At 42.4% G+C, this 24,303-nt stretch overlaps 1 pseudogene; it reads left to right on the forward strand.

The window, feature by feature from the left end:
• LOC135515098 (death domain-containing protein CRADD-like) overlaps positions 1-22,962 on the forward strand; it is a 30,693-nt pseudogene extending 7,731 nt beyond the window's left edge.
• Positions 22,963-24,303: the final 1,341 nt, after the last annotated feature.

Genomic DNA, 24,303 nt, shown 5'->3' on the forward strand with positions numbered 1-24,303 from the left:
GTTCTCTATTTCTCCCTCTCACCCTCCTGTCCTGACCCACTCCCAGCTGTTCAGATTGTAATAAATAGATGTGGGGTGGGTGGACAGGGAGGAGAGAAAAGAAGCTGCTCTCAGATTTCCTAGAAGCAGCAGCGTAGAGAACTGAGTGCAAGTAGAGTGTTTCAGGTGGAGGAGAGGACGAGAGCCTTCATTTTCTATAGGCTTTTATTCTACTTGATTGAACACAGTGGGGAGAGTCTGGCGTTCTGAAAAGGATCATTTAGCCTGAAAATGATTTCATGCATTTTATAGACGCCTCTCACTGAATCATTTGGCGTAATTCACATAAATGCATGGATGTGCTCTGCAGTTATCCCCAGCTTCCCCCGCTCCTGTTATGATGGCACAGAGGACATTGGTGGGTTGCCTTGGAAACCATGATGGTATTATGTTTTTCAATAACCCTTACCTCGTCCCTGCTTCACTCGCTGCCCAGTACACACACACACACACACGCACACACGGTTGTATTAAATACGTTTTATTGCCATCAGTGCATTTGTTTGGAACACATGCTGTCACTTCTTGTGCCCTCCTGCTCCTCTGCTGATGCAGTGACACAGAAGACATGCATCCCTCTATCAGCTCTCAGGTTACCATGGTCTCTGGTCTCCACCAGTAAGGGATTCCTGTAAGCACCTGATTGGATAGATGCTGGTACTATATGTCCTCTCATCATAACTTAACATGTCGTTAGAGCAGAGGTGGGCAATTCCAGTCATCGAGGGCCTGATTGGTGTCGCAGTTCTGCCCCAGCTAACATACCTGACTCCAATCACCTAATCATGATCTTCAGTTTAGAATGCACTTTGATGAATCAGCTGTGTTTGCTAGGGATGGAGAAAGTGTGACACCAATCAGGGCCTCGACGACTGAAGTTGCCCACCCTTGCTTTAGAGCTTTACCTCTTCCTGCACTGCCTGCTAAGAGGCATGCTGTGTAGGTTATCTCTTCCCCAGATCAGCGTGTGACAGGAGAATTAGACTAGCTGTCTACCAGGGTTTCCATGAGGAACATTTGGTGCCGAACAACCTGACCGGCAAGATTTTTAATTTACCGGACATTTGAGAAATTTACCACACGTCTCATAAATTTAACGGACAACCATATGTATTGGGGACGTAATGCATTAGGGCGTTCAGACAAGGTGCTCAAAATACTTTTTTGTTTGTTTATTGTAAATCATAACTGAATAGAAATGAGCCCGTAAAATAGAAATGTGTGCTAAAAATCATCTCTTCTAAAAATCAAATGAATATCATTTAAAAATAGAAAATAACATTTAGCCTAGAAGAACAAGTCACCTACACAGTAATAAAACACAACTTCAAAGTATAATATCACTTGTGAAAGACCTGTCTTGATGGCTATTTGCATTAACATTTGAATTAATAAATACCAAAACACAGCTGTTTTCAAATACAATCTAGGCCTCATTTAATTTAGCCTAGGCATGAACATTTTAATTAGGCCTAATCAACAAAGTGACAAAATTATAAAACCGGCAATCATTGAGAGCTTACTTTACAATGCTCTTGTGAAATGAGGCCCGCGCCATGCATTTATGAAAGCACATGCTTCCAAAGCTCAAATGATCTCTCTTTTTACAGTGCTTCTGGATGATGTTAAATGTTTATTGTAATTTGAAATATTGTGTGGTCGTGACATGCTCTTTCCATGACGTAGACTGACCAGGTGAATCCAGGTGAAAGCTATGATCCCTTATTGATGTCACTTGTTAAACCCACTTCAATCAGTGTTGAAGAGGAGACAGATTAAAGAAGTTTTTTTTAAGCCTTGGGACAATTGAGACATGGATTGTGTGTGTGCCATTCAGAGGGTGAATGGGCAAGACAAAATATGAATGTGCTTTTGAATGAGGTATGGTACGCTGCTAGATTTTTCCCCGCTCAACGGTTTCCAAGTGTATCAAGAATGGTCCACCATCTAACTTGACAACTGTGGGAAGCATTGGAGGCAACATGGGCCAGCATCCCTGTGGAACACCTTGGTCCTAATGTTTGGTGCACATGGCTTATTGATAGCAGCTGTTTCCTAATATAGGTAGTTGGCTGCCTAGTGATTTGCAACTCTCTGATGTGAATAGTTGGCAATGATGTTCTGTTACCAAGTGCTACCGAATAAGCTCAATTGGAGTGCACCAATTCCGTCATTATTCTAGTCTATCAATCCGTTCCAAATCTTTACACTATACAGTTGAAGTTGGAAGTTTACATACACCTTAGCCAAATACATTTAAACTCAGTTTTTCACAATTCCTGATATTTAATCCTAGTAAAAATTCCCTGTCTGTTAGGATCACCACTTTATTTTAACAATGTGAAATGTCAGATTAATAGTAGAGAGTGATTTATTTCAGCTTTTATTTCTTTCATCACTTTCCCAGTGGGTCAGAAGTTCACATACACTCAATTAGTATTTGGTAGCATTGCCTTTAAATTGTTTAACTTGGGTCAAACGTTTCGGGTAGCCTTCCACAAGCTTCCCACAATAAGTTGGGTGAATTTTGGCCCATTCCTCCTGACAAAGCTGGTGTAACGGAGTCAGGTTTGTAGGCCTCCTTGCTCGCACATGCTTTTTCAGTTATGCCCACAAATGTTCTATGGGATTAAGGTCAGGGCTTTGTGATGGCCACTCCAATACCTTGACTTTGTTGTCCTTAAGCCGTTGTGCCACAACTTTGGAAGTATGCTTGGGGTCATTGGTCGCAAATGGGTCATCCAAATGGACAATCTTTCACTTCCTGACTGATGTCTTGAGATGTTGCTTCAATATAGAGGTCGACCGATTTATGATTTTTCAATGCCGATACCGATTATTGGAGGACCAAAAAAAGCCGATACCGATTAATCTGCAGATTTTTTTTATATTTTTATTTATTTGTAATAATGACAATTACAACAATACTGAATGAACACTTATAACTTAATATAATAAATCAATAAAATCAATCAATTTAGCCTCAGGTCTAAAAATATATACTTCTGTGTATTGATTTTAAGAAAGGCATTGGTGTTTATGGTTAGGTACAGTTGTGCAACGATAGTGCATTTTTCGCAAATGCAGTTTTGTTCGAGCATACGATACGCACTGCATCGATTATATGCAACGCAGGACACGCTAGATAAACTAGCAATATCATCAACCATGTGTAGTTAACTAGTGATTATGATTAATTGTTTTTTATAAGATAAGTTTAATGCTAGCTAGCAACTTACCGTGGCTACTTACTGCATACGCGTAACAGGTAGGCTCCTCGTGGAGTGCAATCAGAGGCAGGTGGTTAGAATGTTGGACTAGTTAACTGTAAGGTTGCAAGATTGAATCCCGGAGCTGACAAGGTAAAAATCTGTCTTTCTGCCCCTGAACAAGGCAGTTATCCCACCGTTCCTAGGCCGTCATTGAAAATAAGACTGTGTTCTTAATTGACTTGCCGAGTTAAATAAAGGTGTAAAAAAAATACAGATTTCCGATTATTATGAAAACTTGAAGTCGGCCCTAATTAATCTGCAATTTCGATTAATCGGTCGACCTCTACTTCAATATATCCACATTTTCCCACCTCATGATACCATATATTTTGTGATGTGCACCAGTCCCTCTTGCATCAAAGCACCCCCACAACATGATGCTGCCACCCCCACAACATGATGCTGCCACCCCCGTGCTTCATGGTTGGGATGGTTTTCTTCGACTTGCAAGCCTCCCCCTTTTTCCTCCAAACATAACAATAGCCATTTTGGCCAAACAGTTCTATTTTTGTTTCATCAGACCAGAGGACATTTCCCCAAAAGTATGATCTTTGTCCCAATGTGCAGTTGGAAACCGTAGTCTGGCTTTTTTTATGGCGGTTTTGGAGCAGTGGCTTCTTTCTTGCTGAGCGGCCTTTCAGGTTATGTCGATATAGGACTCGTTTTACTGTGGATATAGATAATGTTGTACCTGTTTCCTCCAGCGTCTTTACAAGGTCCTTTGCCTTTGTTCTGGGATTGATTCGCACTTTTCGCACCAAAGTATGTTCATCTCTAGGAGACAGAACGCTTCTCCTTCCTGAGTGATATGACGGATGCGTGGTCCCATGGTGTTTATACTTGTGTACTATTGTTTGTACAGATGAACTTGGTTTCTTCAGGCGTTTGGAAATTGCTCCCAAGGATGAACCAGAATTGTTGAGGTCAACAAAAAAAATTCTGATGTCTTGGCTGATTTCCTTTGATTTTCCCATGATGTCAAGCAAAGAGGCACAGAGTTTGAAGTTAGGCCTTAATATACAGTGCCTTGCGAAAGTATTCGGCCCCCTTGAACTTTGCGACCTTTTGCCACATTTCAGGCTTCAAACATAAAGATATAAAACTGTATTTTTTTTGTGAAGAATCGACAACAAGTGGGACACAATCATGAAGTGGACAAAAACGACATTTATTGGATATTTCAAAAAATATGACTAAAGTATTTTTAACAAATCAAAAACTGAAAAATTGTGAGTGCAAAATTATTCAGCCCCTTAAGTTAATACTTTGTAAATTGGACAAAAGTATTTTGCTGCGATTACAGCTGTAAGTCGCACTTTTTTTGGGGTATGTCTCTATCAGTTTTGCACATCGAGAGACTGAAATTTTTGCCCATTCCTCCTTGCAAAACAGCTCGAGCTCAGTGAGGTTGGATGGAGAGCATTTGTGAACAGCAGTTTTCAGTTCTTTCCACAGATTCTCGATTGGATTCAGGTCTGGACTTTGACTTGGCCATTCTAACACCTGGATATGTTTATTTTTGAACCATTCCATTGTAGATTTTGCTTTATGTTTTGGATCATTGTCTTGTTGGAAGACAAATCTCCGTCCCAGTCTCAGGTCTTTTGCAGACTCCATCAGGTTTTCTTCCAGAATGGTCCTGTATTTGGCTCCATCCATCTTCCCATCAATTTTAACCATCTTCCCTGTCCCTGCTGAAGAAAAGCAGGCCCAAACCATGATGCTGCCACCACCATGTTTGACAGTGGGGATGGTGTGGTCATGGTGATGAGCTGTGTTGCTTTTACGCCAAACATAACGTTTTGCATTGTTGCCAAAAAGTTCAATTTTGGTTTCATCTGACCAGAGCACCTTCTTCCACATGTTTGGTGTGTCTCCCAGGTGGCTTGTGGCAAACTTTAAACGACACTTTTTATGGATATCTTTAAGAAATGGCTTTCTTCTTGCCACTCTTCCATAAAGGCCAGATTTGTGCAATATACGACTGATTGTTGTCCTATGGACAGAGTCTCCCACCTCAGCTGTAGATCTCTGCAGTTCATCCAGAGTCATGGGCCTTGGCTGCATCTCTGATCAGTCTTCTCCTTGTATGAGCTGAAAGTTTAGAGGGACGGCCAGGTCTTGGTAGATTTGCAGTGCTCTGATACTCCTTCCATTTCAATATTATCGCTTGCACAGTGCTCCTTGGGATGTTTAAAGCTTGGGAAATCTTTTTGTATCCAAATCCGGCTTTAAACTTCTTCACAACAGTATCTCGGACCTGCCTGGTGTGTTCCTTGCTATTCATGATGCTCTCTGCGCTTTTAACGGACCTCTGAGACTATCACAGTGCAGGTGCATTTATACGGAGACTTGATTACACACAGGTGGATTGTATTTATCATCATTAGTCATTTAGGTCAACATTGGATCATTCAGAGATCCTCACTGAACTTCTGGAGAGAGTTTGCTGCACTGAAATTAAAGGGGCTGAATAATTTTGCACGCCCAATTTTTCAGTTTTTGATTTGTTAAAAAAGTTTGAAATATCCAATAAATGTCATTCCACTTCATGATTGTGTCCCACTTGTTGTTGATTCTTCACAAAAAATACAGTTTTATATCTTTATGTTTGAAGCCTGAAATGTGGCAAAAGGTCGCAAAGTTCAAGGGGGCCAAATACTTTCGCAAGGCACTGTACGTCCACAGGTACACCTCTAATAGACTCAAATGGATCATTTAGTCTATCAGAGGCTTCTAAAGCCATGACATCATTTTCTGGATTTTTCCAAGCTGTTTACCAGCACAGTCAACTTAGTGTATGTAAACTTCTGACTCACTGGAATTGTGATACAGTGAATTATAAGTGAAATAATTTGCCTGTAGAAAATTGTTGGAAGAATTACTTGTGTCATACACAAAGTAGATGTCCTAACCGACTTTCTAAAACTATAGTTTGTTAACAAGAAATTTGCGGAGTGATTGGAAAAACAAGTTTTGATGACCCCAACCTAAGTGTATGTAAACTTCCGACTTCAACTGTACATGACAAGTGCGGCATGTGATGATCGTGCCTAAGGCGGCAGCAGAACTCCTAGGATGGAGCCAGACTAACAGTTTGCCTCAAATTTACTTGCATTTTTGCCCAACCTTGGCCTGCTCAAAGTGAGCCGCTGCTGTTGGGAAGTCAACACTGTCAAACTCTTTTTTTGAGCAGCTTGCAATGTGAGATGGTGAGATCAGCCTCGTTACTTTGTCCTCAAGAAGGCGCCATCTTTGGAGAAAGAATCCCCTCTCGCCGGGCGTACTGGAAACAGGGATAATCAACACAATCTTCACCAATTTTTATCCATTCAGGGTACACTTAGCTGAAGTCCCCTATGAGGACCTTGTCTTTTGCTTGAGTAAAAATAAGTTGCACACTCTCGACACTAATTTCCAAGAAGCTTGAAGATTTATTAGCCTATGAAGTATATTTGCCTTTGAAGGTAGAGTAAATGGACTGGTATTTCCATCAATTAATTGAATCCATTGCCAACTAATATATATTTTTTTCTTGTCTCTGACAATTTGGCCAGCAACATGATCTGCTTTTCATTTTTTTTATCCGCCAAAAGCCAGCATTTACCAGCTAACGGAAACCTTGCCGCCTACTTTATCATGTACAGGAGGCTATGGCTAAATGGGAGCAGATTTGAAGATGTTCGACTAAAATGTTTCTTCTCCCACTGTTAGTCACCTGTTGCCATGGTGATCAGATATGACCATCATACATTATCTAATCTAGATTGTCCCTTTTATCTCCTGTGCCATTGAAAACATGTTATTATCGTACACTGATTATCAAGATGACAACCTTCACAGTGGTACAACCCTAGTAAATAGATTGTAGTGTGTTCGTAGAAGGACCCTATCTATTTTGCATGTTTAGGGCATTGTAAAGTGAGAGTAAAAAATATATGATTGCTAATTCCTTGTAGCTTGTTCTTAGAAGGCCCTTATCGAGGCTATTTGGCACGTTTAGCCAGGGCATGATAACGTGAGAGTTTAACTGTGTTCTTCATTGTAGCTTGTTCTTAGAAGGAGCTTATCTATTTGTTTCATGGAGGGTATAGTGTGAGTTAAAGCTGTAAACATGGAAGGCATTGTATAGTGAGAGTTGACGCTGAGGCCATAGTGGCTGTGGCCTGATAAAGAGCAGTAAATTCATGCTGAGACGGGCTGAGAGGGAGCCTTGTGCTGCTGCCTTGTTTCCCTTGTCCGTGAGTTGCCAAGGGTGGCCCCCCTCTCCTTTAGTGCCTGCTGTCTGCTTTCCAGGAATCTTGGCAGGAGGAGTGTCTTCCCGTTCAAACGGTGAAACATTAAAGTCAGAGGCCCGCTGCTCCGCTCAGTGGTAGCCAGGCGACCAATCACACGGCCAGGACTAGGGCTGTGGCGGTCATAACATTTTTGTCAGCCGGTTATTGTCCTGCAAAAGACTTCCTGTCTCAAGATTAATTGACCGTTAGTTAACATAAACAGGTTTAGCATCTCCAGGCCTCCACACATACAAGCTGCCTTTGGTACATCTACATTTAACAAAAGTACAATAAATAAATTTAATATAAACCATCACAATAAATCCATTATTTATTTTAGTCCGGTCAAAAGAGAAATTATGATATGAAGAAAATGAATTTCAGGTGAACAGAATGAGTTGAATAGAATAAAGGATATTTTTCCCATTACAGAGCCAGAGCGTTGGGACAGTAAACGAAAGGTTGCTGGATCGGATCCCTGAGCTGATAAGCTAAAAATCTGTCATTCTGCCCTTGAGCAAGGCAGTTAACCCACTTTTCCCTGGGCGCCGACGACGTGGATGTCGGTTAAGGCAGCCCCCCCCCCCGCGCACCCTTTTCAATTTCGAATGACCCATTATCTGGGACCAGGGAAGTGGAAAAAAATGAAATCTGTATACACTCAAATAGTGAATTGAGGCCCTGTGCCTTCCCGCCGGTTCGTTTTGTAGGCTACTTCTGTTTTTATAGCAGAGCATGTGCTTAATATGAGCAGCTGAGAAGTAAATATAAGAAGTTATTTCACTCCACTCACCAACCACTGTTTGAGGAGCTCTGGCTGCCCAACAGGTGAAATATCCTTTGCCTTTGTCTAGCCAACCTTGTACCTGCAGTTACCCAGTACTTCATTTGGGAAACCAAGTGAAATCTGTTTGGGAACATCAATAGTAACGGGTTCAACAAAATATACTTCACTGACCTGCCTGCTCAAGAACGGAATAAAGGAGAGCGAGAAGAAGATGGAAATGCATGGTGGTGAGATTCTGTATAGCTGAAGGTAATGTCACTCATTAATTATGGAAATATAAAAACAATCCATATCACTAGACTTTTCAAATAAAAATCACAAATTGTAGGCGAACTGTAAGCAGCCCTTTACAATCAATGAACCAACAACATGGCATACATTCTCTCCCAGACTTATGGGTAGACATTTTGGAGTGTAGCACAATGTAACCAGTCCATCCAGTATGCGTCATGCTTGACTTGGGGTGGAAGAAGGACAGTAGCTTTTGTTTCAAGTCGGTCGATTTGACCATTTTCACCGAAATTCACAAAGGACATTAATGCTATAGAGATCTCCTGATTTATTTACTGTTAGTGTTTTATACACCATTTTCCATTACTTCTCCATGCCATTTAACCACCTTTCATTATTGTAGCCTACATTATTGACACTGGAAAGCTGCTGTGTCTGATCTCATGTAGACCTGCCCCTTACGCTGTGCCCTTCGAGGCACTTAGCCCCCCCACATAGAACTGCATTGTTAGTCGCATGTTGTCGTCATGCTTGGATGTTTCAACATTGCAACCAAATAATTTTGTCTTTGTAGAACAATTCCCTCATTAAATAAGTCCGGGATCAAATGGATAAGGTAGGCAACGTCAAAGCAAGGTACAGTTACATTGTCAGAGTGGTTAGTGTACCAGACCATTAGGACCTGAGTACCACACCATTAGAACCTGATGGAGGAACAATAGAGCCCTGAATACCAGACCATTAGAACCTGATGGAGGAACAATAGAGCCCTGAGGACCAGACCATTAGGACCTGATGGAGGAACAATAGAGCCCTGAATACCAGACCATTAGGACCTGATGGAGCGACAATAGAGCCCTGAGTACCAGACCATTAGGACCTGATGCAGGAACAATAGAGCCCTGAATACCAGACCATTAGGACCTGATGGAAAGACAATAGAGCCCTGAGTACCAGACCATTAGGACCTGATGGAGGGACAATAGAGCTTGAGTACCATGCTATTAGGACCTGATTGTCGTCAGTATGCTGGGTACTACAAAGGCTCAACGGTTAAGTGGACAGTTAAGTGGATTTATTTTATTGTGGTCATGACTCATGACTGCCAGTGTGGCGGTAATACTGTCACCTCAACAGCCCTAGCCAGGACCAGCTTAAATGTTTAATTTCAAAAATTATTAATGGGGATCACGTGACCCTTGAATGAGATGGCCGCATGAACTAAGAGCTCAAGTTAAAACTTCTTTAGCGGCTACAAAAGGCAACATTACAGGGACATTTTTACCCGGACTCGAGCATTAGCGGCAGAAAAAGCCTCCAAGAAGCATTAGCCAGGAGCAAGAGTACCCCCCCTCCCCCAGGCCCAACCAATGACAACCTCGCACTCTGTCGAAGACATCCTTTCTGAGCTGAGATTCCAATGTACAGAACTCCACTTCAAAGTAGATGGCATTAACTCTCGGCTCAGTGTGATAGGGGGCAAGGTGACAACCCTGGAAAATGCTTTGCCTGACATCAACAACAAGAACCATCAATGCGGGGCTCCTGGATGAGGCAGAGGGGCAAATCCTATCAATGGAAAACTCACTGACAGACGCCATGGAAACAATAGCATCTGCTGAAAAGAAAATAGAGCATCTGGAAGAGAACAGAGGACCTGGAAAACAGGGGGAGAAGGAATAATTGTGTTCTATTAAATCTGGGCGAAAAAGAAGAGGGAAACATGCCACTGATCCGCTACCTGCCAGACAAACTCCGAGTGGCTCCACCTGTCCACCGACAGGCCCATAGAACTGGTGAGAGCTCACTGAGCACTGAGGCCCCCACCAGCAGCCCAATCACCATACATTTCCCGAGATTCACCGACAAGGAACGAGTAATGCAGGCGGCGCAAATCAACACCATTACAGTGGAAAACGCCAAACTCACTTTATACCAGGACCTGTCAGCTGGAATGCACCAGAGAGTTTGACGAGGTGAAGAAGTACTCCATTGACCGAGGCATCTTCAGGGGATTCAAATACCCAAACGAGCTCAGGATTCTTCACCAAGGAGCCCTGCGACACTTTAAAACTCCCGAAGAGGCAAAGGGTTTTTTGAAAGACAATCCTGGTCAATGAGAAATGGACCAATGACTAAAAATGATTACTGTTATTACTAAAGGAGGTAAGACAACATATAGCGGCCATCCAAAGACCCACCCACCCCGCTAAATGTCATTATAGCCATCTAATTTGTATTTCTTTTAGCTGAGAGGGATAGGCTCTATAGCCTAACCTCGGCCTACTAACGTTTCAGACTACTTTTATTTCCCTTTTGTTTTAAACTATTATTATTTTTAGTTATCATTTTCCAATAAGCCTCCACCATTGATAGTTTGTCGATTTAAGACACATTTACAGACCTATCGAGAAGCTCAATGTGTAAATGTTATGCCTATGGCCGTATTCTGTTGATATGATGTTTTAATGAAAACAAACAACTTATCCTATAGATCCCTCCTAAGGACTTGCTCCAACATTTCTGTTTTATTTGGACCTAACGATTAGCCCTGTGACCTTTGGTGGAGATATATGTAGGCTGGGCTATTGATTTTATTTTCTCCCGCTTTTTTAATGTGGTCTGGACAGGGGCTACGTTATCACTTACTCAATGCATGGTGGAGAGGATGAGGCATTTCTTTGGTGGGGATGGGGAGACGTTGTGCGTTGCCAACTGTTCCCGGTTTGATGTTGTTTTTTTTCGGGACACTGAATTGAGACTGAGCGTGGCGGTAATAGATCCAACATGTGGAGCTGTTTGGGAACTCGTCTGGGGTGTTCAGAGATTGTTCTTTTATGTACACCATTTATTTTTATTTTGTGATCGCAGCTGTAACTATTATCCTCTTTTACCCAGAGATGACTTGCGCTGGAGTTCGATGACTGTTTGATGACGTTGACTAGTACCTTAAATCTATTGACATGGAACTGCCATGGTCTAGGTCATGCAATAAAACAGAAAAAAGATACTATGTGCCCTAAAAAAGGAAAAAGCAGACATTGCACTATTACAAGAGACACACCTCTGTGATGCCGAACATGCCAAACTCCGCAGAGCTTGGGTGGGACAGGTGTATTTCTCATCTTTCAAATCAGAGGTACTTATGGTACTTATCCATAAGAATGCTCCATTCATAATTGACAAAAACATACCTGATCCGGAGGGGAGATTTATTTTGATAACTTAATAATAGTAATATGGTTGCCCATACAGTGACCATCTTAAACATATACGTGTACAAACGGACCCATAGCACTTTCAGATCATGCCTTTGTCCACCTCCGCTTTGACCTCTGCAGAAACATTCCGAAGTCAAAGAGCTGGAAATTCAACACCTCCATGTTATCCAGCGACGTGTTCCATACATTGGTAACTACATGGATAGACAACTACACAAGACCACAAAGACTCTCCTGTTTCTCCGGCCACAATGTGGGACGCTGCCATAGCCACACTGAGGTCATCTAATTGCATATGCTTCCTCTAAGAAAAAAGCTATGGAAGCACACAGACTAGATCTCGAGAGGGAGCTGGAACGCTGTGAAAAAGTACATAACCAGACAGCACCTCCCTGAGTCAACTTAAAGCAGCCAAAGCCAAACTGAACTTGGACTACACTCAAGAGATAAAAAAGAAAAGTTTTCTTTACTAAACAGAAATACCGTGAGTATAGCAATAGGCACAGTAGATTGCTTGCTTACCAATTAAAAAAGGAGCAGTCAGAGCGTACAATCATGGCTATCTGAACAGCAGGGGACAAGGTCACATACGAACCAAAAAAGAAAACACACGGAGGCAGAACTCCACTCTTTCCTATAGGGAATCTCGCTACCTAAACTATCAGAGACCGACCAAGAAGATCTCAACTCCCCCTTCACTCCTGAGGAGATCCTGGAGGCAATTACCTCCATGCCACCTAATAAGTCCCCAGACCCAGATGGATCCCCAGAGAGTTCTACAAAGCTTTTTGGCCCCAGCTCAGCCCTATCTTCATGCAATGCTGGATGATTTTTGCAAAAAACTGAGTTATCCCAGACTCAATGCACACAGCTAGCATTACAGTGTTGCTCAAAAAAGACAAGGACCCTCTATCCTGCTCGTCCTTCCGGCCCATAAGCTTGTTGGATTTCGACTACAAAATAATTACCAAATTGCTCGCCAAAAGACTAAACACTTCATCCCAAAATAATAAAAGCGGACCAAACTGGATTTATTAGAGATAGGTACTCTTCTGATAACATTTGTCGTCTTTTTGATATTATAGATCAAGTAAATGCACAGAAGACCCCTGTCCTGCTGGCTTCACTGGATGCTGAGAAGGCGTTTGACAGCTTTCTGTTTTCAGTCTTAATAAAGTTTGGGCCCATATTGAACTTTTCTAAATGGATTAAGTCCCATTCAAATGCCATGGTGACTACTAACAGACTGAACTCTGACAGATTCCCTTTGGGACGGGGCACAAGACAAGGGTACTCGTTGTTCCCCCCTGCTCTACTTGTTGGGGGCGGAGCCTCTGGCAGAGCTGATAAGGAGCAATCCAAGTATTATGGGTGTCTCTGCAGGCGGCCTGCAGCACAAGACTTCGCTTTACGCTGATGATGTCTCGCTCTACATATCCAACCCTGAGAAATCCCTCCCATTTTAGACAGTTCAGTATGGCAGGTTTTCAGGATATAAGATACATTTTAACAAATCCACTGTTTGCCCTCTCAATATTACACTCACCAGCTCTATGAAGACACTCTGTCCATTCCAATGGAAGACACAGGGGTTTCAATACCTTGGGATTTTCGTAACCCCAGATCTGAATAGCTTTTCAATGGAAAATTATCTTCCACTCCTGGATCGAATCAAGAACGATCTCCAAACCTGGATCTCCCTCCCAATTAGCTTAGTAGGAAGAATTAATGTCATCCGTATGAACATCCTCCCTAGACTGAACTATTTATTTCAGATGCTCCCATGCTATCTCCCAGTTTCCTTTTTCAAAACAACTAACCAAGGCATCACCAAATTTGTATGGGGCAATAAAAATCCTAGGATCAAGTTCTCCACTCTATCGAAACCTGAATCAAAGGGTGGTCTTGCCCTTCCCTCCCTTCAATTGTACTACTGGTCTCCCCAAATCAGCAACATGCTAACATGGATCACAAACAGACAAGACTCAACGTGGATTCAGATAGAAGCCCAATCCTGTGGTTCATTGCCCTTAAACTCAATTATATTCATTAATAACTTTAGTGAAGTGGGCAACCCAGCCAAAACATGTTGTGATTTACAGCACCCTACTAGGGTGGAGAGACTGAGAAATACCTGTTCATTTCCTCCCAAATATCTTCTCACTCGCCTATAGTATGCAACCCAGGCTTGCCAAAAGCCCTGAGGGATGCCAACTTTAATCTTTTTCATCCTCTAGTAATCAGGACCTTTTCAGATCTATTTCATCAGAAAACCACTACACTGAAATCCTTTCAAGAGCTCTGCCGTGAATTCAATGTGCCAAGATCCATTTAAAAAAAAAAAAATATATATCTTCAAATTAGATATGTAATTTCCTCATTTACTTCCAAGAGGAGATTTAGAGCTTAGCTGAATGAAGTTGAAACCCTTCTTGTCACAGCACAGTCCATTAAAGGCTAAATCTCCTATCTATAGACTTCTTTCTGAGAATGGGTGCTCCTCCTTTACTCTGAAAATAATCTGGGAAAAGGACCTTGGTCTGACTATCAGTGATGAGGTATGGGTGGAGGTTTGCGACAGGGTATATATATATATACTACTCCTCTACTAATGTAAAAATGAAAATCTAATTACAAATTTTTGTACAAATTGTATTACACTCCAATGAGACTCCATAGAATGAAAACAGACATTTCTCCTAACTGTAAAATATGTACCTCTGAAAGTGGAACCAAATGCATGTATTTTGGAGCTGTAGAGCGAGTGCCAGATTTTGGCAAACTATACATACTGCTGCACAGAAAATACTAGATGTACAGTTAGATACACGGGGTCATATCAATCTTAATGCCCACCAGGACTTTGTTCTTGATCCTGACAGAGAACATTTGTTTGACTATCACATACTTAGCTAAGAAATGTATTCTTCTATTGTGGGCTTCTAATACTTCTATGTTTAAAATGTGGATTGACCAGATTGTTGACTTTCTTCCTCTTGAAAAGCTCACTTATGACCTCCACAAGAGACAGCCCAAGTTTGATAGACTCTGTCCTCCACTGCTCAACTATATGTCAAATGTGACAGAGTGAATGGGGTGATAAGGGAAATGAGCAGATACATGTTGTAAGGTGCTGTAAAACGAATCATTTGCTCATCGTCTCAGCTAAGGCTGGAAATAAGAACCTTGATAGTGCTGCTGCAAGTTATTATTTGAATCTGTCATCTGTGAATGTGGAATGTGTTTTCTGGGTTGATTTGAAAAACAAGAACTTAACTTTAAATTGAAAAAAATAAACAATGAATTATTGTGGAGGCTACATTTGAAATGCAGCTGTTACAAACATACAGTACATTGTACTGACTAGTTTAATAAGCTGCGTGTCCGGCCAGAACTAGTTTAAATGGCCAACTGTGCCCAAATTGGTAACACATAGCTGCACTGGCTGCCATGAAATCATTTTAACTAAGATAAAACCATTTTTAAAAGGCAGCACCAAACATTTGTGACCTGACAAGGCATCAGAGTCACATGAGGACACGGGAAACTTTCCTGGAAACAGCCCTCTGAGCTAGAGGAGAAAATCATGATTATTTTAGGCCTCCACACAGGGGTAACACACACACGCACACAAACACACACACACCATTACTCCCACTCATTTTGTCTCTGTCAGTCTGTGTAGTCATGAACAAGGTAGTTTGGCGAGAGTCCTGTACCTTTTTGGATTGTTTTCTTTGCCTACTCAGGGTTTTGGTTCATGCTTTTAGTCATCGTTCATCCCTTCGTTATTACGTTGCAGTGTAGGTGCTAATAACTGAGCTAAAAATGGAATTGAACAAAATGAATGGAACTCTTTGAACTTAGATGAATGGATCTGAGTTAGTTGGTTATTAAAATAGGGAAACAGCGTGGTGATGTTGGGTTTTTACTATGTAGAATGAACTAGGCATCACTACACAGCCCTTACCTACCGGGACTACTGTCCCAATGGCCTCATACACTTCCAAATACTCTGGTTTATTTCAGTTACACGTCAGCATGCCCTGCCCCCCTCCTCATCAGTGTGTGAGAGAAGGTGAGGTTGAACCGCCTGCTCTTCTCATAAAGAGGCGATTCCTAGAAAAGTGTTCCGTTTCGTCAGTTTTTTTTCTCTCCTATAGCTCCTTATTTGGTTACAATCTCTCTTGCGCTCTCTCCCTCTAGACCTACTCTCTCACTCACACACTTACACACTCACACACTCTCTCACTCACTCACTCACTCACTCGCACACTCTCTCACACTCACTCTCTCTCTCACACTCACTCTCTCTCTCTCACACACTCACTCTCTCTCACACTCACTCTCACTCTCTCTCACACTCACTCTTTCACTCTCTCACACACACACTCTTTCACTCACACACAGGCCTATTTCTCAAAAGCTCCCAGCATCTTAACTGTTAGCATACTCGCCTTTCAGCAAATGTTTTTTCAGGGGAAGAAAGGTTTTGTTTAGTTGTAACAGCCGTCTTTCACACAGCCCTGTCAGTGTCTCTCCCCATGTGCTCTCCCTCTGAGTTTCTGTGTGTGTCCCCTTTGTTAGCGAACAGATGAAGGCCTGGCTTGGTGGGGCCAACCCGTTCTTGGAATGCATTAGGGAACATGATGGACTTCAGAGTCCTACTGTCTCACTTGTGACACTGGGATAAAGGTGTTCCCGGGCGTTGTTACCCAGGTTTGAGTTGCTTTGCGTAGTGTGTCAGCTGCTAGCTATCCCATGAGGCCTCTTGTTCAATAGTAAGAAATGTCGATCAATGAAAGATCTTTGAAAAAGAAAGTAGCCGCACATTATCAGATGTAATCGCCCAGCAGGAGCATTAGAACACCTACTCTCATTAACTGGCAGTGTCATGTTTGGCAGTTCTGTCAGCCACTCTTTTGGGAACTCGACACATGACCTCCCGTGACCTTTTGGAACCGGAACCCTCCTCCAGTTTATAGGAGTTAGGAGAATTAGCTCAAACTCTGTCGTTTCTTCTCAGCACGTTGGATTCCCAAAGTGGATGACGGCATAGATGATAATGGGTGAAATCCTAATTGTCCCTCAGCTGCTTGGCCATATAATTTCAATAGGGGGACGGGGGTCAGTTTGTGTGTTGCCCTCATCATGGCCCAGTGAGTTCTCAACTGTCCATTAATCGGATGACAGCCATTAGCTCGCCAGACATGTCGTGGGCCTGGCCGTGTGTGTGTTGGGGATATTTAAAGATAGATAAGCATTGTTTAATTTTATTACGTTTTCCTTTTGTGTAATATGTATGATTTCCAGTGTGTTTTTTTATTTGCGACACTCATTTGTGTACTAATTGATGGTCACTAGACTTGATACTGAATGTCATGGATTGTTCATATCTGATAGTGATTGACGCCAGACTGGAGGTATGAGGACAGGGGACGCTGATTGTTATTGTATTCTGGGACACTGACTCTGTAGCAGCTGATGCTGTGACTTCCTACAAGCCTCTCGGCGGGTGTTTACAGAACATTGGTGCTGTGAGATTAGAATATAAGGTCCTGCTTCTCTGCTTCTCTGCTGGAGGTGTCTCCCTGTTGCAACTTGCATTAAACCACATTGATTTACTTTCTCTGTAACTTCTTTAATTCACCTGGAAAATCCCCGTTACCTGTGTGTGTACACGCGTAATCTGTGATGAGTTGGGGCAGGGTTATGAAATCCTCTTGTATGGGGGCTCGGAGTGCAGTGACACAGCCCTGCACAGTGGCACGATCAGCACTGAGTGGAGGGAGCTGGAGGTAGACTGAGGGAGGAGAGCAAAAGATTCCTAAAACGAGAGGGAGGCACGGAGGATGGATTGAATTGTGGAAGGGAAGGAGAGCGCGATTTGCAGTGGGAGTAGCGGGAGGGAAGAAGGCAGGGAATTGGGGATATAGGCCTAAGCAGGGAGGAGAGCGGGGGAAAGAGGAATAGGGCGCGGAGGAGAGACAACTGATGGGCTATTGACTCACCGTACTGCCCCAAACTCACTGAACATACACCTCCTTATACCGTCTCATAACAGCCCCACATCCAGCTGTGTCCTTGGTTCCACCATACCTGCTGAACTGACCGTACACCTCCTTATACCGTCTCATAACAGCCCCACATCCATCTGTGTCCTTGGTTCCACCATACCTGCTGAACTGTCCTTTGGTTCCAGCCCCACATCCATCTGTGTCCTTGGTTCCACCATACCTGCTGAACGTAACGTGGCTGGACCTTGACCTGCTCTATACATACAATGCATGATATACAGCTGTACCCAAAGCATGTTTGTTTACCATGCAAACCATGTCACCTCCATGTGTGAACCCTTTTGATACCCTCTCCAAGGACAGTTACCCTCAGCCCCTTACCGGCTGGGCAAGAAGACCATCCATAGGTGACAAACAACTGACTGTATTTTGAAGCGAGTCGACTGCAGCGCTCAAGCCACATCTACGATATCCCATTCCAATCAGCCAGAGAGGGAGAGATTGGTTTTGGATCCTCGATTGTAGTTTCCAAGCTAGTTTTCTATCCAATTGACGACCGATTTTCATGCAGATATTCTAAAATCTGCATAAAAACCAATATGCAGGTTTTCCCAGCAGAGTCTCGTTTCCATCAGATTGACTTGTTGCGGTAAAAGGTTGCGCGTGATGACGTACCACAGTGCACATAAAAATGATCCTACCTAGCATATTTCAATGATCCCACCTAGCATATGTTGATGATCCTACTAGCATATTTTGATGATCCCACCTAGCATATTTTGATGATCCACCTGATCCTACCTAGTCTATTAAAAAACATTAGCGGTTAAATTCCCATATGCCAAATAAAAAATACAAGTTAAATGGGTTTTCAATTGATGGGATTGGCACACGAAGCAAAGGTGACATTTGGTCTTGGTAAGTGTGCTCTGGTCAAAAGCTCTCAGATACAGTGTAGGTGGGCCAGCCTACATGATGACATTATTATGGACTTTCATTTGTCAAATGGCTGTCAAGCATTGATCATCATGTCCCCAGAATAAGACACTCAATATGTCTTGGAAATAAGCATCAAGATCATCACTCATCACCATCGTAATTTATTTTGTCTGTAGCCTAATAAACTGTAGGCTGAGCTGTAGTGGGAGGAGCACAGAACATACCACGTTACTCCCAAGTTTACTTTCGATATGACTGGTTATTATATCAATATTTGCGTACAAAGGCATTTCCACCACCATTTCTCACCTAATACATTTTAGACACAAAATGATCCCACCTAGCATATTTTGATGATCCCACCTAGCATATTTTGATGATCCTACCTAGCATATTTTGATGATCCCACCTAGCATATTTTGATGATCCCACCTAGCATATTTTGATGATCCTACCTAGCATATTTTAATGATCCCACCTAGCATATTTTGATGATCCCACCTAGCATATTTTGATGATCCCACCTAGCATATTTTGATGATCCCACCTAGCATATTTTGATGATCCCACCTAGCATATTTTGATGATCCCACCTAGCATATTTTAATGATCCTACCTAGCATATTTTAATGATCCTACCTAGCATATTTTAATGATCCTACCTAGCATATTTTAATGATCCCACCTAGCATATTTGGATGATCCCACCTAGCATATTTTGATGATCCCACCTAGCATATGTTGATGCTCCCACCTAGCATATGTTGATGATCCCACCTAGCATATGTTGATGCTCCCACCTAGCATATGTTGATGATCCCACCTAGCATATGTTGATGATCCCACCTAGCATATTTTAATGATCCCAGCATATGTTGATGATCCCACCTAGCATATGTTGATGATCCCATATTTATGATCCCACCTAGATGATCCCACCTAGCATATTTTAATGATCCCACCTAGCATATTTTAATGATCCTACCTAGCATATGTTGATGATCCCCACCTAGCATATTTTAATGATCCCACCTAGCATATGTTGATGCTAGCATATTTTAATGATCCCACCTAGCATATTTTAATGATCCCACCTAGCATATGTTGATGATCCCACCTAGCATATTTTAATGATCCCACCTAGCATATTTTAATGATCCTACCTAGCATATTTTAATGATCCTACCTAGCATATTTTAATGATCCTACCTAGCATATTTTAATGATCCTACCTAGCATATTTTAATGATCCCACCTAGCATATTTTAATGCTAATGTTAATATTTTACCCACGTTTGCTGTTTTCTGTCGTGGCTTCTTTCTTTTTTTTATCCGACATGTACTTTACTCGCATGAAAAGGTTGGATGGAAACCTGGTTTTGGATAGATGAATATTGTGGAGAGAAGAAGATTCATGTTGGAAGAAGAGGGAGAGAAATGAATGTGGGGAGAAGTGTATAGCCCAGGTCTACAGAACTCGAGGACAATTAAAATAAAATAAAACATGTATTTTTAAACCTGCCTGCTCTCCATCTCCCCACCTCCTCTCAGCCAGAGGAGGATGACCTGGTATTTCATGTGGTTTTGGTGTGACTCTATTATAAAAAGTTGTTTCCAGGAACAGCTGTTAAGTGTTTCTGATCTGCCCACCTCTGTTATGCAACACGTTTCAGATATAAAAACACCACAATATCTCACTATGTCGCTCTGTTTTCTAGGCCTATCTCTCACTCTCGTTCCCGCTCTCCTAAATGGAGGTCATTATCAGTCAACAAATTAGCTGATAGTATTGTTATTTTTTCCTTTCAAGTCCAATAAATGGACATGGAATTACATAACGTCTAGTCTTCACAACCTATTGTTGTAACATTACGCCACAATGAGTCAGCGACGTGGTTTTATTAAATGGAAATTGATACTGTCGCTCTTCTCCCTCCACCCATCTCTCCCTCCACCCATCTCTCCCTCCTCCACCCATCTCTCCCTCCACCCACCCATCTCTCCCTCCACCCATGTCTCCCTCCACCCATCTCTCCCTCCACCCATCTCTCCCTCCACCTCGCTCTTCTTCCCATCTCTTTTCTCTGTTTCCCTCTTTCCCTTCCAAAGATGAGTGGAACATTCCAGAGGTGACGCTCCAAGCAGTCCCGTCCGACAGACGGTTGTCCTGGCTGGCATCCCGTATCGGTTCGGAGTGGGAGTCGGTTCTCCTCGACTTGGGCCTCTCCACGGGGGCGCTGTACCGTTGCCGTGCCGACCACCCTCTGAGCTTGCACGGGCAGGTGCTAGCAGGGCTGATCCAGTGGAGGCAGAGCCAGGGGAGGAGTGCTACAGTCCACAGGCTCCTCCAGAGCCTGCAGGCCACTGACGTCCACCCCTCTACCCTGGACGAGGTGTTCCAGTGAGGGGAGAGGACACACTGGATCATGGATGAAATCCTAATTGGGTGACAGCCATTAGCTCAGCCAGACCAGGGTTTCTGATAGGAAAATGTGGTGCTGGACATGTGACCGGAAACTTTTCTTTTACCAGACATTTGAGATCTGCCAGACCCATATGCATTGGATGCATAACCTGATTAGGGCGTCCACCCACAGTGCTCAGAATGACAGGAATCACATTTTCATTATGGTAATTGATATTAACAGAACATGCAAGTCGAGGATACAACAATGAAGATATAATAAGTGTCCACATTTGCTTTTCCTCAGCCAACAAGACGACGAACAGCAACATCACTAGCCTGTCAATCTACTATCCCCCATAGTAGAATAGTTAACCTATTCTATTGGTCAGCTTGTTGAGAAATAGTCTATTCCAATCCGAATCTGGGACAGTTGTAAGATGGAGCCCAAAATCTTACAACCAGTAGGCTTAGGCTACATAAAAAACAACAACGTTAAAAGCAGTGAGAGTGACGCAACAGAACAGAACAGAACTTTTAGCTTATAATGCTGGGGAACTATTATTTCTTCACATTATAAGCTCAGCAATGCGCACAAGGCAGTAGGCTACTCATGAACATTCCTTCCATAATGCAATGAGCGGGAAAACACCGTTGTCAAAAGGGCACCACAGACTTGAGCGGTTTCATATGACCGAGATGAAAATGTCCATTAGAAATGTAGAAAGAGAACTAATAGGCTAAGGTAAGACATGCCTCATATGTATTAAAAGGAAATGCATAGCGCCTCCAGCTCATTGCCAAGTGGTGTGTGTGTGTGTGTGACACGGCAGCAGCTCAAAGGCTCTATGCTGTACGGGTGTGATAAATAAGATACATAACAAATATACTGTAGCCTACACAGTTTGCCAACTTAATTCCACTAAATAATGCAAAATAACCTAGAGAACGATTAAATATGACCAGTCAACTGGTATTTCCATCAATGAAGAGGCTAAAAAGGATTATATGAAATGTTCTTATTTTCCAGGACAATTGACCAGGGATATATTATTTCAGCTTTTCAACAACAACAAAAATGTATAGGCCAAAAGCCAGCTATTACCGGCTAACAGAAACCCTGAGCGAGATGTGTCATTGGCCTGGCCCTGCATGTGCGTGTTGTAATAGGGACATGTAAGATTAATAAAGTTAATATTCAGTTTAGAATAATTAACACAATGATTAGCGTAATTATGTTTTTCCCTTTTCTGTAATACGATTTCCAGTGTTTTTATTTTGGGGAAACTCTTTTGTGTACTGTTTGATTTGTCACTAGACTTGATAGGAGAATAATCCGTCACGTTCAGTATCTCCTGATCGTGATTGACGCCAGACTGGAGGTACAAGGACAGAGGACACTGATTTGTTATTGTAAGATTAGAATAAGCCGATTTTGAAACCATGCAGGCCTACACACAAACACACACTCCTACAGACACGCCTTTCCTCAGTCACTCAGACAGACAAAGTAAACAGACACGATGGCGTTGCGACATCCACTCTGTGGAAAACAAATCCACTGATAGTATTTTTCTTCCTTCACGTCCATTTGAAATGGCCATGGAATTGCATAACGTCTAGTCTTATTTTCACAACATATTGTTGTAACATTACGTCACAATGAATCGGGGACATTTTTGGCAACAGCAGCTACCGCAGCAGTCAGTGTTTATAAAACTGGAAATGCCTCAACAAGGTCAAGGCTGCATACCCAACAAGCACTCTCCAGGATTTTTTCACCTGTTTTTTTTTTTTTTTTAAGTGGAGCTGGAATTAGAGCAGTTTGTACATGAACTATATCCTTGTACTTTTTGCCTTGAAAAAGGATTCCTATATTTGTCCAATTTTAAAAAAAAAGATGGAACTGGAATGGGATTTGTTTTCCTCTTCAAATGGCATACCATGATTGTAAAACAAAATTGGTGAATGCCTCCTTTTTTATGTCGTGCTTTATTGGTCTTGATGTCATGTTGACATTTCTTAATGTAGGGCCATTTCACAAGATGTTTCATTTGCCAAATGTTTAGTTGTAAAAACAAAGACCATACTCTGCTTCATCTGCATGTGCCTTGCTGTTCATGACCGCAAGGTTAATGCCAAACAAATTCTCTTAACTACTCGTAAGTAAATGTGAGGACATTTTAAAGCACTCGCTCTTCTCTGACTTACACGACGTGTGAGTTCTGTCTGCGCCTCGGCCAATGCTAGTATAATTCTTAATAGGGTCATTTATGATGGGCTAAAGGTAATTCATAGCACAGTCAGATACACACATGAATGTCTGTTACATTTTACGATTTTTGTGAATGAAAAGCCACAGTGTTCCTGGGACAGCTTAGAAGTACAACTCAAGTGCCGTCTTGGACTAGGGGACTCGCATACGTACACTTACACATCTTGCTGCATGGAGTTTTCACACAGCTAGGGAAACTAGGCTAGCACAGGTAGGCAGCAGTCAAATCAATCAAACTTGATGAACTCTGATTCTTTTTTTTTTTTACAAAACACTAGTCACTGAGCAAGGCTAGAGGGGGAGAGGAAAGACTACCTACCTCTGCATTTGTATTTATTAGGCACCAGACGGAAGACAAGACTGAAAGTGGGAGGGACTACATCCCCTGAACCTGTCCAATAATAAACACTTGTTTTTGGCTGTGGCCTAATGACTACGACCCAGTTGTGTGGCAGTCTTCTTGAGATATCTATATCCAACCCCCATCTTTTTCACAGTCTCCGCTATCTGCTGGTCTGGTTGGTGAGTAGTGGCTGTGGAGGCAAAGGTCAGAAACCCCACATAGCCTCTGTCCGCTGACACACCACAACCACTGAGAGGATCACAGGCCATGAACCACGTGGCCTGACCGTAAATCCACCTCCTGGTTGGTTGGTTGAGACAAAGCCATGGTGACCTTTGACTTAAGGGCATTCTAGGCCAGGGATCAACTGTCTACTACATTCCCTGATGCTCTTAGGATTGCTGCATGCTGACATCACACCAGCCAAGCATTTTGCCTTACATTTGTGTCAATGCAGACGGAACTTGAGGAGGGATGTTGGGTAACTCTGTGGGGGAG

The sequence above is a fragment of the Oncorhynchus masou genome, chromosome 26 (assembly GCF_036934945.1).
Source record: "Oncorhynchus masou masou isolate Uvic2021 chromosome 26, UVic_Omas_1.1, whole genome shotgun sequence".
In the NCBI taxonomy this organism is placed as follows: Eukaryota; Metazoa; Chordata; class Actinopteri; order Salmoniformes; family Salmonidae; genus Oncorhynchus; species Oncorhynchus masou.